Source organism: Tauraco erythrolophus, chromosome 25 (assembly GCF_009769465.1).
Source record: "Tauraco erythrolophus isolate bTauEry1 chromosome 25, bTauEry1.pri, whole genome shotgun sequence".
Lineage (NCBI taxonomy): Eukaryota > Metazoa > Chordata > Aves > Musophagiformes > Musophagidae > Tauraco > Tauraco erythrolophus.
This window is the reverse complement of record NC_141489.1, coordinates 3,965,629-3,984,900: the sequence shown is the minus strand read 5'-3', so window position 1 is coordinate 3,984,900 and position 19,272 is coordinate 3,965,629.

The window sequence follows — 19,272 nt, the reverse complement described above, 5'->3', positions numbered from 1 at the left end:
ACCCTTTTGTGTTCAGCTCAAGGCGAAGTATAATTATTTCATAATTTTGGTTCGTGGGGCCGTTTTAGACGTTTTCAGGAAAAAAAGAACTCGGCTTCTGTTAACCCCCCTCGTACTCAGTTGCCAGTCTTTGGCATGTCACAGCAAACAGAACAGAAAGAGAAGCTCTGCGTCTGTCCTCATCGTTTGCACTTGGTATTTGCCTGAGGATCTGGCTACCACCAGTGAGATGAACGTGGACTTGACACTGTTACAAGCTGGCGTTGATTGACTTTGAAAAGTGAAGTTCCCTGTCAAGGTACATGTCTGGTTTAGTGTTAGAATCACTGGGCAGAAATGAGGTGGTGGACAGCAGCTGCTTCAAGTAGAGGAATAGCACATTGGGTTACAGCTGACATCCTGCAAACCCACATAACTCTTTGGCTTCAAGGGGAAACCTTACTTCTAGGAGTCAACAAACTTATTCTTCTGTGTGATTGTAGTAAACTCCGCCCCCATTACACTGTTGGTTTTTTTTTTCGTTACAGGTTTTTAGTCTTCTCTGTCAGATAGTCTGACATAGCTGTGTTACAGCTGCCTACATTGGGTCACATAAAAGGGTAGGATCTACCAAATCAAAAGCGTGTGTCTCCAACATGGGTATCTCCATCTGAGCTGCTTATCCTGGGTCATGCCATAGTTCTGGAGTGCAAGTTCATGGTCTGTCACCCAAAGGTGTGACTTGCCCCATCTGCCTGCAGTCATCCCTGCTCGCTCAGCTAAATCGTGCTTTAAACTCCAGGCTCCGTGGGCTGGAATGGCAGCAGGTGCTGTGCTGGGACGCAGCCAGCTTGCAGGGTGGGCACCTGAAGCTGGGCAGACCCCAGCCCCTGGCTGCCCTGGGTGGGCCTGCAGCATCGCTGCCAGAACCCGGGCGTTCCGAACGCAGCTCCGCCGCACCCGACCTCCCACGGCTTCGCTGCAGCTCCGGTCTGCCAGACACAGCACCCTCCTCTTTCTGTTCTGTCATGCACTGCAGGACACAGGTACGCTGCTGTGCGTGGTACCTTAGTGCCTGGTGACCTGCTTGCAATCCAGTGCTGCAGACATCATGTTTTGGTTTTGTTTAGGTTTTTTTTCCTTGCTAATTGCTTTGCTACATGTGCAAAGTCTCAAATGATGTGAATGCGAACGAGAAACCCCCTAAGTTAGCCTTGCTGGGAGCTATTTAGATTACAGACTCCATGTATTTACGGGTCGGGAAGTGTTTAAAACGAGAGGAAACATATTCTTGCTTAAGGTGTGTCTCTAAGTTGGGATCCATCACTTCTGCGGGTTGCCGTGGCAACGCTGCAATGGCATGGGAGTTCTTTATGGCTGATTTCCACGCGGAGTGTGGCTGGAGCCGGCAGGCTGTTACCAGGCAACCCGCTCCTGTGCTCCTGTAACTAGGAAATGCAGCCAGTGCTTTTGAATATTGCCCATGATTTTGATCATATGTTCATTCTGTCAACTTTGGTCTGTTTGGTGTGAAATAATTCCCGTGGAGTACTACAGAAAGATCCCTGTTCTGTGGGGATTTCCTCCCCCCCTCTGCTTTCCCTCACTTGAATGTTCAGTGTGGGCACATTCATAGGAAGGCAAAGACAACAGTCCATTTATTTTTTTAAAAAAAATGCTCTATTCAACACATGATGCTAAAGAGTAATTAAAGTGATGCCATCTGCACCGTGTGAAAAGAGATGCATCCTGAGCTTCCCAGGTTTGCAGCTGATCAGCTGTCATGTTTCAGGACAAGCCTCCCCTAACTCAAGTGTTGAAATGCTTTTTGAAAGTTTTTTTTTTTTCCTAGTTCCTGCTCTGATACTGGTTCCTTTTGTGATTTTATCTTCCCTATACTTCAGGGGGCTTTTGATAATAGCCTGCCTCGTGGAGGAGGATGTGAATTAGTAAAGCTTAGGAAAACATTACGAAGATGGATGATGATGTAAAATGTAAAGGTGTGTTAAATATTTACATTGCAGTCGTGCCCTACCCGAGGTTGCCTGTCAGGTCCCCCTGGTAGCCAAACATACTTGTTGGCATAGTCCATATTGCCACGAACAGTCCGTCACCTTGATTTGAGCAAGAGGAAATAGTTTACGCAGTGATTAACTTGGAGCACACAACCCCTCCTCTCTGAGCTGCCAGAACTGTGCACGTGTTTCAAGTGAACTTTTAACGCCTGTGTTTTATCGGAGAGCTGCCAGGGGCAGGTGTGGCAGACGAGATGGGGGGGACAGAGTAGGTTTCTCTTACGAGGCCGCCGAAGTGTGCGTGGCAGAGGTGGGATCCTGGCGCGGTGTGGAGTTGCACACCCACGGATCGAGGTGTGCAGCACGGCGCCTGTCTTCAAAGGAGCAGGATAAGGCTGAGATGGAAACAGAGGGAAACACACTAAACTGCTGGTTTTGAACAACTTAGTGGATTTCCTGGTATTTTATGGATCTGGAGAGAAGGAAAGAACGTGGTATATTATTCCCAGTAGTTGCAACCTGCCAGCATCTTGTTTTGAGGCAGCTCCTAAACATCCACTAGCAAGTTGATTGCATGCTTGTTATGACCTCCTTTCATATGGAGTAACCTGTTCCTTCTCGTTTCATGTGCAACCCGTGAGTGCGTAGGGTCTCGGAAATCACAGGGGCCTGTATGTCAGCCTCTCAGGTTGGTAAGCATGTGATATTCCAAGAAGTTAGTTAATGACCTATTGTGGTGGCAATTCTTTCCTTCCTCTGAACGAGGAAAACGAGCAGTGAGGACCTATTTGATACATTTGGTGTTGCAGAGGAATGGTGACTCCTTGTCTCTGGTAACCTTCCCGTAGCGTATTTCAGAAGACAGCATGGCTGAACATACAGGGATGTACTGCAGTCTGGATTGCTAGGTGTTATTTGTCAAGGAGGTCAAAGGTGGCCTGTGAAGTACCAGATTTCATGTTGTGTCCATCTTTTCTGGTTTGCTGGGTCTGGCACTGGTCAGTGCTTTTAACCGCGGTAAAAACAAAACCAAAAAAAACCCCAAACCAACCAAAAAAGCAAAACAAACCAAAGGTATCTGTTTAATTTTTCAAGGCTGTAGAATTCGTACATCCCAAAACCAGAGATTAATTTGCGCACGTACTTTTTGAAAGAGATGCAAACATTATCTTTGGTTGCACCATTTTATTTGGTTTGGTGTTTTTGTTTTGTTTTTGTTTTTTTTTAACAGCATGTAAGAATTCATTTGGCTACAGCAAGACGGCTTCCTAGATGATTTAATTTGGCATCACTCCACTGTCCTGAAATGGGCAGTACTAACTTGTTACACCAACTGTAGATGTAGCCCTTCATATCTTGTATCAATTTTCTTTTAAATAACAATCACACCTGCCCACAGTGATATTTAACATTACTCAATCCATGTAAAAATGACAAAGTTAACATCAACACTGAATTGTCTGTGATTAGTCACATATGTCGGCATTAACAAACGATGACACTTAAAAATGCCCTGTGTGCTTTTAGTTCAAATTTTCTGTTATGTTGTGCTGTGCATTTACTATTCCCCCACGAATGCTCGTTGTCAGGGAAAGTAATTTCACATCTTAGCAATTTAGCAAATAGATTGTGAAAGTTGATCTTTGTTGTTTTGGGAGAATAGATTTTATCACCTCTGAAATAACTGACCATCCTTATTTTAATCAGGTGCATGTGTCTCAGCCTTCGCTGAAGCAGACCAGATTCTAAGCCTCCATATGTCCTGCAGTTTCGATCCAGTCTGTTGTCAGCTGTAACTGGTTCTTTTAATCTTTTGTAGTAAATGTCAGGTGAGGAACTGACAGTTCTGAAAGTAACAATTTCCCATTTATCCGCAGTCTGTGTAATACATGAGTGGAGACTTACTGCCTGTGAATGACCGTTGCTGTCAATCCAATTTAAAATCTGTTCTTTTCTGTACTTCTGGAGGGATTCCACCTGTGTAATTTATCTGTAGATTATAAAGGTTAGAGTGGCAGTGAATTAAACTCTACATTCAATTTATTAGCTGTATTTTAAATATTTGATCACAGTGAGGCTAAAGATTCAATACCAATGTGACATGGTATGATTATGCATTACAAATGACTGCAGTACTCAAAATGGATCACATGGGGGGAAAAAAATCCTTACGATTGTGAGAAATGAAACGCCACCTGCAGTGCTGCATTCAGCTCTGGGGTCCCCAACACCAGAAGGTCATGGAGCTGTTGGAGTGAGTCCAGAGGAGGCCACGGAGATGGTGCGAGGGCTGGAGCACCTCTGCTACGGAGACAGGCTGAGAGAGTTGGGGCTGTTCAGCCTGGAGAAGAGAAGGCTCCGGGGAGACCTTCCAGCACCTTCCAGTGCCTAAAGGGGCTTCAAGAAAGCTGGAGAGGGGCTTTGGACAAGGGTGTGTAGTGACAGGACAAGGGGCAATGGCTTTAAACTGACAGAGCGGAGATTTCCATGAGATCTAAGGAAGAAATTCTTCCCTCTGAGGGTGCTGAGGCACTGGCACAGGTTGCCCAGAGAAGTTGTGGCTGCCCCATCCCTGGAGGTGTTCAAGGCCAGGTTGGTTGAGGCTTTGAGCAACCTGGTGTAGTGGAAGGTGTCCTTGCCCATGGCAGGGGGGTTGGAACTGGATGATCTTGAAGGTCCCTTCCAACCCAAACCATTCTGTGAAAACTCTAACTATGCATATACGAACCTCCTGGGGTGTCTCTTCCTTCCCTAGGTGGTGCGGAGTGGCGTGTACCGTAGGATGAGATGGCACAGAACTAAGCTATCATAGCACTGAAGATACAACTTTTTCTTGCGTCCAAACTCTTGAGCTGCCTTCAGCTCTTGTTCGCAGAATGGAGCTTTTAGTACTTGATTCCCTCTCTTGCACGCCTCCTTGCACATGCATGAAGAAACAAAGCTGAAATAAGGGCATGAAAAGGTGTCCAGTATAAAGCAGGTCATGCCTGTTATTTACTGTAGTACTTTTGCCCTGTTTATGCAATGAGCTTGATGGTTCTTCAGGTGCAATGAGGCCTTTTACTTGTGTCTGCACATCGGCCACGGCTGGGTTCTTTGTCATTCCTCTGCCTGTGTTCCTGCTGAACCAGATTTCAAAAAACACGCCAAACATCTGGTGAAATCAGGACTCTATGAGTTTATTTTAAAGTATTTGTTCACGAGTGTTACAGATTTGCCAGGTGGTGATCACTGTTGAAAATCTGTCCCTAATTTATTATGCAAATTATTCCATTAGGTTAAATGAATCCGCCTGTAAGTTAGCGTGCTGCCCAGTACGAGTTACACTGGTAGAATCCGTCCTGGTAAGACACGCACAGTTGATTAAATTATATTTACGTTCTTTGCTCTCTTTATGTGATGGTCATCCCCCTGTGAGTCATCCGAATGTGTTCCAGGTTGTGGGAATCTCTTCATGACAAAACGTTAATTTAATGAATTTTGAGCAAGAGAAACGCAACATCGAAAGCCAAGACACACAGAGAATAAGTGACTGGAAATGAGAGTGCTTCATCTAAGGGGGAAAAAACCCAACCCCAAAAGAACCAGGACAAATATTTATCTACTATTTTGTTAAAGGATTTCTTTTCTTCTCAGACATGAAGGAATCAGTGCAAGACAAACATGCTGGCAGCTACTATCTGTGTTAACTCCTTTCTGTGCTCAGTATGTCAAGGAAAGAAAAAAAACGTTTGTGACTCGTTGTTGTTCAAGAACGCTGCTTCCTCTGCAGATATTTACAGCTTGTTTTTTAGGAAAACTTACAGTTTACAGACAGCCCACTGAATTTCCATTTTTGTTGCAGGGTCATATTATTACTGCATAATTTATCATATAATCATATAGGTTCTGCATTTAATGCTCGATTAAGGAAAAAAAAATGCATTAGCTGCTCTTAAGTCATTATGTCTTTTACCAGAGATGTTTAAGAGAATGTGGTGATACAGCCTGGCTGGTGTTCTTCAGCCCTGCTGCTCAGTTGAGACTGAAAGCTGTTGATGTCTCTTCGTGTAAGCAGTCTTCTCTTTTCCATTCTAGAAACATGGCTGTTGGTCTCCAAGAGCTCTAGAGTCTTCTCTGGAGCAGGAACATGACATTTTGTACCGAAATAGCCTAAAAACAGCCTCAGGGTCATACTGTGGCTTTGAAAAGTAACGCATCAAACATTTAACACCTGGTAAGTACGGCAAGTGTTACTTTCAAACTGAAAGTTATTTTCATTTGGAAAGTGTTCCAAAGCTTGACAGTGTTTCCCACACATTCGTACTGTCTTCCAACTGGAAAAATTTGGAAAACAGTAGTGAAGTGTGTGCGTATGTCAAGAGGGAAAGCTCGCTCTACAGAAGACTGAGAACATGTTTGAAAGCAATCTTTTTCCAAGTACAGTTCAAACTAAATGAAATCTTATTTTTCTAATAAAAATACTTTCATCAAAATTTCTGACCTCTTCAAATTCTCCTACCTGTGATGAAGGATGGAGGAGAGAAAAAGGATTTGCTTTTCCTATTTCCTTCAAACAACAAACCAAAAGACTATAGAAAGTGACATTAAAACAATGAAAATGGCATTAGAATTGCAAAGCCAAGGATTTAAGCACCGGGAAATGAGGGAATTGAGGCTCCCATTTGATTTTGTTCATCACTTATGCCTGAGCTGTCTTTGCCACGGGCCTCGTTTTCTTTTTCATCACCTGTTGGGTTGCTATTAATACCAAGGCAAAGTATGTGTAAAACACATCAACATTACTTCTGTAGAAATACTGTGAGTGTTCTTACAGGAGGGAACAATGGGCTGGACTCGTGTCTTCCAGCTGTTACCTTTTTCATTAGATTTTTTGCCTGCAGTTGTGTGTTTACGCTGTGCTGTCAAAAGCCCCAGCAGTGGAGCTGCGATATTTTCAATGGAGCCGTGGCAGACGTAGCTAAATTACTGGTGTGAAGAACCTTTGGCTTTTTTACAGTACTGCATAGATTTGTCAGGAGCAGTTAGCAAAAACAGCATCTGGAAGGCCAGTTGGAAGCAAGGAAAAAGGGGAGGATCTTGACTGCATGTGAATAAAGTTGTTAGCTGAAAGGCAAAAATCTCTTTAGGTTGGCAGCTCCGAACCTCAACAACTGTCCTGACAGCTCAGCAGCACTCATCTGCTCAGCCCTCTGTTCCAGAAACCACGATTTTTAGTCCTGTTGTTGCTGGTGAGGTTAATATATGGCTCATGGTAATGGCAAGTGAGTTCTTGGAATATTCTGCAGAAGGTTTAGCGTTTGTTTTCTAAAGGGAAAGCTGCTAAAATTATCCCTTGTGTTATAAACAAACGTGAGCAGCTGGGGGAGCGCTGGCTGGCTCTGATGGCCGGTCGTAGCTGCAAAAGTGGCTTAATTTACCCCGCTGTCACCTATGGGTGTCACTGAATCAAACGAACTACAGGAAACATCGACCGCGACTGAACAAACACGCTGTGTCGAGACAGCGTTGGCTGAATAAACGACCAGTTGAATGGCATCCAGTGGAGAATGGTTTTGTCAATACCAGCAATACTCCAGTATTGTAAATGAGGAGGGTTTGGGACTATAGTCTCAGCATTTGTCAGATTAGGGATTTTTTTCTGGATGGAAAGGGAATATAGAAGACACAGGACAGTTAAAGCACGGTTTGCGTGGCTGGGAGGCACGCGATGAGCAGCAGGTTGCACAGTGCTGCCTTCATCGTGTGGCAGAGGCTACACTGGGAAGACTGGTGCCTCCATCTCTGTCCCTCCGCCAGGAAAATTACCTCTGGGTTTTTATGGCCAGTTGTAAATGTGTTTTGAGAACTTACTTTGGAGAAACATCCCTAATTTTTGAAGCTTCCCTGTAGGGAAAGAAATTAGCATTTATTTTATTTAGCCTCTATTAAACCTATTTATAGGATGGCCGTTCGAGGGCCCCCCTACCTGGTATACAATGGGTGCTCTGGAAGCCAATTAACTCAGCAGCTAGAGCAGATCCACTGTTAGGGATGCAGGGAAGGTAACGCTGACAGAAGCCAACTACAGAGGTGAGCAATTAAGCCGACGGACAGTTCTGCATATTACTCCGGAATTTACCGTGGGAAATACCTTTTGAAGGCGAGGGACTTGGGTTTATGTGAACGGAGCCGGATTTCACCTTGAGCTTTTGAGGCCAGTGGGGACCACAGATGTATCTAGTGTGACCTCCTGAAAAACCTGCGTGCGACAGGGTACAAGGGCTTACCTGGGATGCGAAACCCCTGGAGAAAATGTGCATGGGATGCAAAAGCAGCAAGACTGGGCTAAAGTGGTCGCTGATTAGGGCCATCCAACCCCTTTTCTAGTGTGGTTTTTCTTGTGCCTGTCTGAAGGTGAGGAAGAAGTTACGCTGTGCCCTCAGTCTAATATGGCTGAAGCTACATAAGCTGTAAGAAAGGTTAATTTGAACATAATAGTTTTTTTTCTGTGCTATGATACCAATGTTTTTTAAAGCTTAAGCGCTTATTTTTAGGATTGACAATACACAGGTCTCTTTATTGGCCCACAAAAAAAGTAAAAATAGATGGATGGGGATTGTGCAGATGTATGTGAATAATTCTTGGCAAAATCTGTGATATATTCTTCAAATGCTAAATCCTAAGACGTTTCACTCTCTCTCTCATTTCCAGTTACACATTTTGCTGCACTTAATCTTTTTTTATATGAGATCATTCTCCAATATTGCAGTTTGTAAATGGTTTTTCTGGTGCTGGTCTTTTTATTTTTTTTCCTTTTCTTTCTCTTAAAGCTTTGGGAGTGTCATAAATGTTATTTCTGTAGTCAAACATCAGATGGATTACTAGAACTAACAGCGTCTGTGTCCTCAGTCATTTGCTGGTGTCGTGCTACATCCTTACTGGTAGACTGTGCAAAGCATGTTGGAAGAATGTTTTTCTCTTTAACTTGCTCGGCTGTTTTTCTGTTCATATATGCAGGTTTCATAGCTGAAACTTGCAGCATGTTTTGAAGGCAGCCAAGAAGGAACTTTAATGGCTCTCCTGGAAGTTGTTCAAAAACCGCTCCCATTAACTGCACTGGACACTGTATAAGGCCCCGAAAGCAATTTCCAAGGAGGTATAAGGTAAGGGATAATGATTTGAATACTGTAGGCCTGTATTAAGAGTGCTTTTGGAAGGTGACATTAAAACTTGAATGCTTTGATTTGGGAATTGTTTCGGTTTGCTTTTTTTTTTTTTCTTAAGTTAATTGTTCTCACATTTGACTTAACTTTTAATCTTCTGCACCCAAATTTTTTCAGGACACAACTCCTGAAGCTATTGTTCCAAAAGCCGGACTACAAGGTTACTTTTGCCTCCCTTGTCACACTCTTTTGCAGGTTTATTAACAACATGACCTCAGGAACACTTAAAGAGTCAATCATTAACTTGATATTAGAATGTGGGCCACCTCTGCTGGAAGTTATTGTCTGAGGGTAGGCAGGCTAAGAGGCAGGACAGAGACAAACCTCAAGCACTATCCTTAGGAGAGCATTAGTGTTACAGTGGGCTTCTACTCTCAGATCTCTGGGTGTAAGGAGAACTCGTCATGACCAATCCCAGGTCACCTTTGTCAACCACTGGTCCTGCTGCTCTGGAGTACCAGGAGTCCTCAGCAATTCCCCAACATGGGTAGCTTATAAATTTCCTGTTTGGCTTTGCCTGGGTCTCACCTTTCCCTTGTTTGAGGCTCCACCTTTGAGCTGACCGTGTTCTTGTAGCATTCTTTGTTTTGGTACGGTCCGTGTTCTCTGTGCATCCTAATCACGGGTACTTGCAGTGCCAATTCAGACAGATCTCTTCCCCTTCACACCAGTGGCCTGGCTGCTGTTTTTCATTCAACAAAAGAGTGTGAATGATCCCCATCTCTTATAAAAGTGAGCATAGTTCAGGGTGTGGGGAAAGTGAATCTACAGGAAAAACAGGCGCTTTTTTTACCGTCTTTCTCCTGATTCTGACTGGAACAAACTAGTCGGGGGGTGTTTCTGGTCTGTTTGAGCTCCAGATGAAGAGATGATGTTTATTCTCTCTTTGCACGCAGCTACTCAAGGGAAGTGTCTTTATTCTGCAAGTGGCAAAGATATTCTGTTTTCATTTTGCATACAAGGTGGTTCCTTGGTGGAAGAGGAATTGTTCCCATGTGTTATTGTGTGCTTAAAACTCACTCTTACCGTGTCTCATACTCTGCCTAACTGTTGCCTCCGTGCTATACCCTGTTGTTTCTTCATGTCCTTTATTGTGACTCTCGATAGTCAAGTCCTATTTGAAAAATACTTCCTAAATTTGAGAGACCAGAATGCTGTTGGGTGAGCTTTTTTGCACCCTTGAAAGAAGTGTCCTAGTGTCATATGGGCTTTAAAACCAAAGCCAACTTTTGGTAATACTTTGTGCATGCTGTCTGTATAAGCCTGTGGAGTGTGTGTGTGTGTGTGTGTTAGCCCTGCCCTACAGATCTCTGTGCTCTCCTGGTTTCTGCCTGCGTTCTCAAGACTTATTTCGTCTAGGGGGGGAAAAAAATAATCTACATACTGCATTGACATGCGCTGAGAAGGTAAATAGTGAGCACTTCTGAAACTGTTGGCTTCTCCTCTGCATCTGTGTTGTTGCTATCCTTTGGGCTGTACTGCTTCCACTAGCTAATTCTTCCTTAAAAGTCTTTCTTCTTAAAAGATTTAAGCCTGTCTTCCTAAATCTGCTCCTAAAATCTTTCTTAAATAGGAAGAATTATTCAACAGTATGAATTTATAAAAGAAAGAAGTGAATTCAAGCAAGAAGTTGACTGATGTTTCTTGTGAAGGGCTGCTGTTGTTGAGTGCGATATCTGCACCAAAAGAAGAGGTGGAAGAAATATAATGATCTTCTGCTGTGGTGACTGAGTAGAGAAACATTCTTAATTCCCAACTGGAGTGGATACAAACAGCAACTCCACTTAAAGAGCCTCCTCGAGGGGAGCAGTTTGCAGGATGCCCTTTCACAGGAGAGGAGAAAACCTGGCTGGCGTTAATTCACGCTTTGTAGACACAGCAGCAGCCAGTCTCCTTCCTTTTGCTTATGATGGTATCTTTGGGCAAAGTCACTTATTCCACAGTCCATTGAAGGCATTGTATAAAGGGCATTGCATTACCATATTGTCATGAGTTTTGAGTGTTTTATTGCAGCCAAGATATTATCAGGAAGTTCCTAGGAAAAAAAAAGAGCTTCAGCTGCATCAGGTCCAACTGATATAATAGCAGGTGTCCCCCTGGCTATGGCTGCAGTGAGAGCTATCGAATAGTGCTGTGTTAGCCCTGCCTTACAGATCTCTATGCCCTCCTGGTGTTTTAGGGAGGGTTTACCACTTCTTTTTTTTCCTTTTTCCCCCTTCATACTACCATCCTGGCTTTGCCAGAGTACGTACTTTCAAATGCCTTCAGAACATCCAGAGTAGCAACACTTGTCACAGGTATCAGTGATCATCCTTGATCACAGCGCTGTGTTGGAGCTATGGGGTTTTTTGGAGTTTTTCTTTACGTGCTTGAAAATGGCATGCAGATTATTAGTGAATCACTCTTTTTTTTTTTTTTTTTTTTTTTTTTTATAACATGAATAAAGTAGTCAGTTCAGTTCCTTGCGACGCACAAGCATTTCATAATGCTTAAGTTTCCTGGAGACCTTATTTCATTAGACAGAGTCTCCTCACACTCTATACCCATTCTGATTACAGCAGTGATTTCTGAACTCTTTATAAAAGACTTCAGAAATGTTCCAGTGGTGATGCTGGTCCCCTGAGAAATGCCATGTAAGCAGACTGCTGCATGGACTCCTCTGTAGAGGCTGGTTGCCTGATCACCGAGGCTGTGGCAGCTCCCTTTTCCCAGGAGCACTGGGAGGAGCAGGTCTGGGTGCTCTGTTTCTCCCAGAAGCTCACTGGAGTGGTTCTCCACCTGTCACTTTTCCTCTGTGCTCCCTTCTTTGTGTGGAGGTGAGGATATCAACACAAAACCTAACCCTGTCCATACAGATATGCAGAACTTGTCCACATAAAACAAAAGCACTTGTTATCTTCTGCAACACCTGACGTCCCTGGTCATGAGGACAACAGTAAATGGTCGTGAGTTGAAAACCTTGGGCTGAGTTGCGTTGCCAGAAAGAGTTACTAACTAACCATTGGCCTTCCTCAGCTGTACGAGTCATGCTGTGACAGTTCTTGCTGCCTCTCTGCTTAGAGTTATCTGATTATTTATTTAAAAGACTTTGTGGAAGAAGAGTCAGAAGCTGTATGTGTCGTTGCACGTACACCTGCATATTTCAACATGAGAGGGATGTGGAGGTCAGAGTACCGATAGCAGCACCAAGTGCCCGAAGCTGACCAAATGCTTTCTGTACTCTTCTTGCTGTGCTTTGCTTGAGTAATCAGGACAATTCTCTGTTAGGCATAAAATGAAAGTAAATGATTAGAATAAAGATGTGCTGAGCTACTTGACAAGACTTGAGTACAGGGTACAGAATCTGTGGGTGTTTGGCACAGCCCTAGCACTGCAGATATTTTAGCTCTTGCTTATTTTTGATTCTGTTCAAATATGACTTACCTTAAAAAAATTAACTGCAAAGTATCTGATGTTACACAACACATTCATAATGGAGAAAATGGCATGACAAAGCTATAGGCACGAGTTGTAGGGCCTGAATTATCCAGGCTTTAACTCGTTGTGGAGCACTCAGGTAATAACTGGTTGCATAGAGTGGTTTGTTCTATCACATCACCCTCTTTCAGAGAAGAAACCCACAGAAAGGCTTCAGAGAGGCACAAGCCACACAGCCATGCCGTCACTTACAATCCTTTGTGGATTTCCAAAGCAACTAGGATGGGATGCTGAGGAAAGCAGTAATATTCCCATAGGGATTTACGCATGGAAATCCTTCCTAGCGACAAAGCAGCAGAGCATCTCTAGTACATCTCTTCCAGTTCAGTTCCTAGCCCCCAAATTCCCTTTTCTCAGGATCTCTGCAAGATGTCAGTGATTTAGAAGCTGCGTTGTGTAGGTTTTTTGTATCCTGAAGAATACATGTCCTTTAGGTGAACGTTTCAGTCGCCACTCTGCTTCTGGCTAAATTGGTAGTGAAAGGGACTGAAAGCTGTGGCAGAGAACCCTTCCCATCCTGCCCATCCCAGGATGCATTTTAATGCAGATAATTTGGAGATATTCCTGGGATCCTTTGGCAGGAGCATGCACGCAGCGAGTCTGGTGGTAGCAGAAGCAATATGTAGCTCTCCAGCGTTGCCTAGTTAGATCTAAGTCCACTACCAGACTTTGTTTCTCAGTTGCAGGTCTAGGCTGCAGGCATCACATCTGGACCAAGAGGAAGAGATGACTCTCTGGTGTGTGGGCTGCTGTTAAGCATCAGTGCAAAAAACAAGGGATGAGAAAGAGGCAAGGGTTGGAACAATAACTGCTAGCAGACAGCTGGGATCAACTGAAGTGAGGAAACTGTTAAAAAGGAATTGCAGCATCAAAGCATCATTTTTCACTGTGTAAATTCAGCTCAAGTACGTCTATAGTGCCATTTGTCCTGAAGATTTGGATTCCTGTGCCGCATCAGAGTGCTAACGTCTCTAGCAGAGGGATCTATCACTGAACTGCAGGCATCTCCAGGGTGTAAAACAACAACAGCTTGATGGCACGCAACAGCAGTTCGGGAAAGCGTCAGAAAGAAGTTTCAGTAAAATCACAGAGCAGTTAGGAAGGACGGTGGGAAGGGTGAACAAACAGAGCACAGCACAGCAGGCCAAGCAGGCTGCGTCTTGATCGCGTTCTTGCCTTTAAGATACATGATTCTGAAAAAAAAATGGCCATGAAGTGTTCCCAGTACCGCACTGGGGTGAACACATGAGCTTTGCAGATCTTTATAGCTATCACCTGGTGACAGGAAGCTGTCAAATGAGAAGTGCAGTAACGGTTACAGTAGACACTGAAGAGGAGCAGTGAAAGCGATGAGCGGTTTCATGGAAGGAGAGACCTACACCCCCTTTCATAACATGAAAATCTTCTGAGTGTAGCCCACACAGGTTTTGGAGGCAGCTGCTTTGCTGATTATTACAAGTCAAAATGTTACAATCAGTCCACACCTACTTAACAATACCAGTTGGGTAAATGAAGAGAAGGTTACATTTTGGTTCATACGCCTTTTGAAAAGTGGAAGAAACAATAATCTTTATTCCCTTGGGAGAAAAAAAAAAGTGCAAATTCTGCCAGCTGGTTTGTAATATGAGAGTGCTTTACACGGTGTATTTTCACAGCTGCCTTATCAGTTTCCTAAAATGAATCAGGGTGGAGCAAATAGTTTAGGAATGTCATGAAAAAAGGATTTGGGGCTTTGCTGTGGTTCATGATAATGGTGCCCGCTTGGGATAGTGTATCAGAGCTGGAAGATCCTACTGGAGATAGGAATGATGCTTTTAAAATATTCCCACACACAATTCAGCAGCTATTGTGTCTAAATGGAGACGTCCTCTTTGCTCTTTATGGTAGTTTGACTCGGAGCAATTTTTGGATGGGAGGCACTTCCCCATCTCCTGCTGTGAGATTCACTTCTGCAAAATGTGGCTGTTTCTGTCACTGTAACTTGTTCCAGTGGGAGCTGAGGGATCTCGAAACTTTGTGGAGCTGGGTGCTTGCTGGATCTTAGCTGACATCGTCAGCTCGGTCTAAACCAACCAGTAAGGGTCAGGTCTTTGCCCCACTGAGGACAGTGGGAGAGCCCTGACTGGTTTCAGTGGGTTTAGTATTGTAAGCTAAACTGCAGAAATACAGCGAAGGAAGCATTTCTGTGCTGTTACATCCAGAAAAAGTTACTGTGCTGTTTCCCCTTCATCAGTGTTGCTTTCAGTTCACAAAATTACTGCCCAGACCAGTGGTCTCATACAGCGCTTTGGATTTTGGTGTAGGCAAACAATAAAAAAAAAAACTATACTGATTTATTGTGTGAGGTGTGCAGGAGATGTTCTACTGGAAAAGAATCTGACGTGTTCTGTGAGCACTGCGAGGGGTTAATGTGATACATGGGACTATTTTAGCAGCTTCACTAAATATCATTCATTCTATCACTGCTGAAAGTCGCGGTGTGTTTGACAGAAACAAACTGAGTGAACCAAAGCTTTTTCCTTTCATAAAAATGACTGTGACTAAAACTACTTTTTAAAATGTGGCATATTAAATCAACTTATCAAACTCCTGCAAATTGTTCCAGTGGCCTAAAGCACGCACGAAAGAACATCTGTCATTTACTTCATACTGTCATGAGTGAAACGTTTGAATGAGAAGATTCAGGATCATCTGGGAGAAATTTTCAGAGTTAGTAATTTTCCATGTACCCAAAAAGCTGAAGACATGATTTAGAAAATAGTAATTTGCAGCAGGCCTTGTGTCTGTCTGTGTGCAAAATGCTACTGCTCCGATTCCGAAATTGCCTCTGTTTCCATAGGGCTGCTGGGAATTTCACAGGGAATGTCTAAGCTGTTACTGCAGTACCCCAAATCAGGCCCAACTGTGTCTATTTTATTTATGACAAATGGTTGCTGTTCTTACAGGTCTCCATTGATGATGACATCACAGTCTTTAGACACAGCCCATTTCAATGCTTAACTGTCCTTGCAATTAGAATATTAATCCTAATTTCCAATCAGAATCATCCTTCCTGCATTTTAAGCCCTTGTCCTGTTCCCTGCAGTCATAAAGAACAAACAGTTCCTTGCGTCTCTGACCTATGCCTACACGAAGGTTGTTGTTGTCTTTTCTTTGGGCTAAACATGCTAATTTGCTCATTCTCTCCAGGGATAAGAGGATAGGCAGAAAATAACACAGAAACTGGTTTTCTTTTTCTGGCACTTCAGTTTGGACAAGATTTATTAGTAGAAGTGATGTCTTTTCTTAAACTGATTGGAGTAATTAGAACTGTGAGGCAAGTTTTGGGGGTGCGTGCACAACTCCTTTAAGAGCAAACTTTGTCCGAAATCCGCAGAAATAGCAAAAGAAAAAGTTTTCTAGTTTTTCCAACTATACCAGTTGGTCTGCCAGTGAGCCTTGTCCTGTTTGTGTCTTAAGACCACCGCAGCAAAGTGCCAGTCCATGTATAGTATCCTTCTGGAATGCCAGAACGTAAATTACAAAGGATAACATGCTGGAATTTTAATGAACGGACAGACAAAACTGGAAATGCCGTTTTAGCTGCTCTCGGTGTATCTTTATCTTTGTTCAGGACCGCAAACATCACATGTAATCCGAAATTGTTACAGTGGCCACTGAACACAGCCTATAAATGGCTGTGCCAAAGCTGTCGGAAGTGGTGCGAAGCTTTTCCGACCACAAATGCCCGTTTGTCCGATTGCCATCGGCAGTCATTAACAGGGATCTTGTCAACTCTTAAAAACTGAGTTGAGTTGGGCCTGGCATAATGGAATGGGGAAACACTGAACGCTGGTGTTCCAGTTTGGTCAAGCGCATATCCAGATTCTGGTATCTTTTGTCAGCAAGGAAGATGCGAATTCTGTACCACTGACAAAGCAGAAGGGGCGATTATGAAGATTTTTCTTTGTTTCCAAGTGGGTGCTGATCACTCTGATAGGTGTACCCCAGTGGGCCAGAGGTGCCTTATTTCAGCCAAGACACTCTCTTGATCATGCGCGCTCATGAAAGCTCCTGTAGTGCTTTCAAGAGGAAAACGGTGAGATTGGTATTGTTGCCAAATTATGAGCTGCGTAAGTACGTCCTCTCTATCAAAACTGCAATTATAGTTTGACGTGCAATGTTGTTCTTTTAATAACGGGTGTTTTCTGCTGAACAGACACCGAATGCTGGAGTGAGGCACGTGGATTAAGTTGGTTAAGTTGGTTAAGTGGTTAAGTGCTTCAGTTGCTTGGTAGATTAAGGAATCTCACTCAGCTACCTGTTTTCAGAAAACATGAGAAAGCATCAGGCAGCATTTCAAAAGTTTTAGAGCAGGAGGAGACACTGGCTAACAGGGGACACCATCACCCTACTTCAGAAGCTCTTTGCTCGCTGCTCCCCAAGCAACGCTCTAACATCCAGTCCGACGCCCTCTCTCACAGTGCCATTTGTTGCACTGTCGTTCCGACGGAGAATTTCCTGAGGACAGTGGGCAAGACCTGCTGCGCAGGCTCTCTGATCACACGGAATGAAATCCTTCTGGAGGTCAGGAGTCTCTCCTTCTGATAGACCTGAGGTGCACGGCGCAAGGCTCATCATCTTGGGCCAAACAGCTTTTGACTTCATCTAAGCCTCTGTTGGTTTTATTTTTTTTTTTCTGTACTTCCATCTGCTGCAGCAGGGAAATGGGAACGGCTGTGAGTTGCTTCCTGTCACAGGCAGGGCCGTTTGATGTAGCTTTGATCAGCTGTGGCATATGTCCCCAGCTCGTTGTTTCTACATAGCCTCTAACATTCTTTTTCTCAGTGTCAAAGGGAGTTTTGGGCTTTGGGCATTCATATTTTTGAGGAAACAGAGCTCTGCAAGCAGAAAATGTTTTGTCTCTGTAGGCTTCTATTATTGAAAGAATGAGAAGCTGGCTATTAATTCCGAGATTCTCAAAAATGCAGTTCCTTTTATGTTGTCTGGTCATCTCACTCCAAAACAGGTGTATACGGGAAAATAAAGCTATTTTTACTCATCCTGTTACCTGTTTCTTCTCCGAAGCTCTGTTAGCAAGCCCCAGTTTCAACCATTGCTCAGATGAAGGGTAATGCTGGTGTTAAAACACAGCCCTGGTGGTAGAAGGGTCATAAAGCACACATTTATTTTGCTTTAGACCAACTAGTCTGTTATCCGCAGCTCAAGGTGCTCTTGCCAAAAATGGCAAAAATTAAAATTAAACAGCCAGCAAAACAGAAATCTCCCTTTCCTTCTGCAAAGCAACAAATCCATTTCAGAACTCCCCAGGCTGCACAAACAGATATGCCTTTCACTAGTTACTGAGGGGATGGCGGACCCTGTGTTCTTTCAGATTGCTGAAGTGTGAAGAAAATTAGTATCTCCCATTTACGAGATTATACTGGAATATTTTCTCCACAGGCGTATACTCCTTAGATAAAAAATATTGTAAGCAATTTTTATTTTTTATATGGTCACACTTAATAGAATCCATCTAGGAGATGATCTAATGGTATACATGATTTAGAAGACCGAGTGTTTTTGTATCATCCTGTAGGGATTCTGGCTATTTAAGAGGCAGCACCTTGTTTATTACAGCCGAATCGTTTTTCTTTGCTGTTGTGCAAACTTCACATCGGCTTGCAGAACAACCACACAAAACACGAAGAGCTGACTGAGGTTTTATGTGAATTTTTTGGCTCCCTGGTTCACCAAAGCGGTGTTTGAACGAGTGGTTATAACGCTACGGGGCTGGATGCAGTAAGATGTGGATGCGACCAAAATGGAAGCTGGCTTGGATTTCTGGGACAAAGTCAGGAATGGTGATCCTGAAATCTCCCCTCTCTTCCCGTAGCTAATCTTTGAAGGCTTCAAACACCAGGGGTGATTTGTGCTGATGTTCTGGAAATACCGATAATGATGTTTCTGCACAGGCACGGACCAACCCAGCCTCATAGGTCTGGGCAGTTTGGTGCTTCATTCATACTGACGCCCGAACAGCTGGGATCCAGGAACCAAGTGTGCCCGCGTGTCCCAGACGGCGTTTCCAGAGCAAGCTCCCTGTGTTCCAGCAGGATCTGACTCCTTGGGGAGGCTGTCACCTGTGGAGAACAAGGATGCTTTCATTTCTGTCCTCTCCTCTGCCCCAGGGACTTCAGACCCAAGTATTGACTTGAAGAAGTCCCTCGGCTACTTGGGTGCTCGCTCAGAAGGCACCCAGCTCGTTCTGGTAGCTGCACGCAGAGCCTGCCTGTGTAGCGTAAATACCTGGGAATCACACGTGCCTCGGGAGGCCCTAAAGCCACGAACGTTGTCAGCTGCCATGGGACTTGGGGGAACCTTTCTACTTGGGGGAACCTTTCCACTTGGGAGAACTTTTCTACTTGGGGGAACCTTTCTACTTGGAGAACCTTTCTACTTGGGAGAACTTTTCTACTTGGGGGAACCTTTCTACTTGGAGAACCTTTCTACTTGGGAGAACTTTTCTACTTGGGAGAACCCTTCTACTTGGGGGAACCTTTCTACGTGTCTGCCTGTGCTGGAGCATCCGCTTTTGGTCATGGCCAGATGAGGCA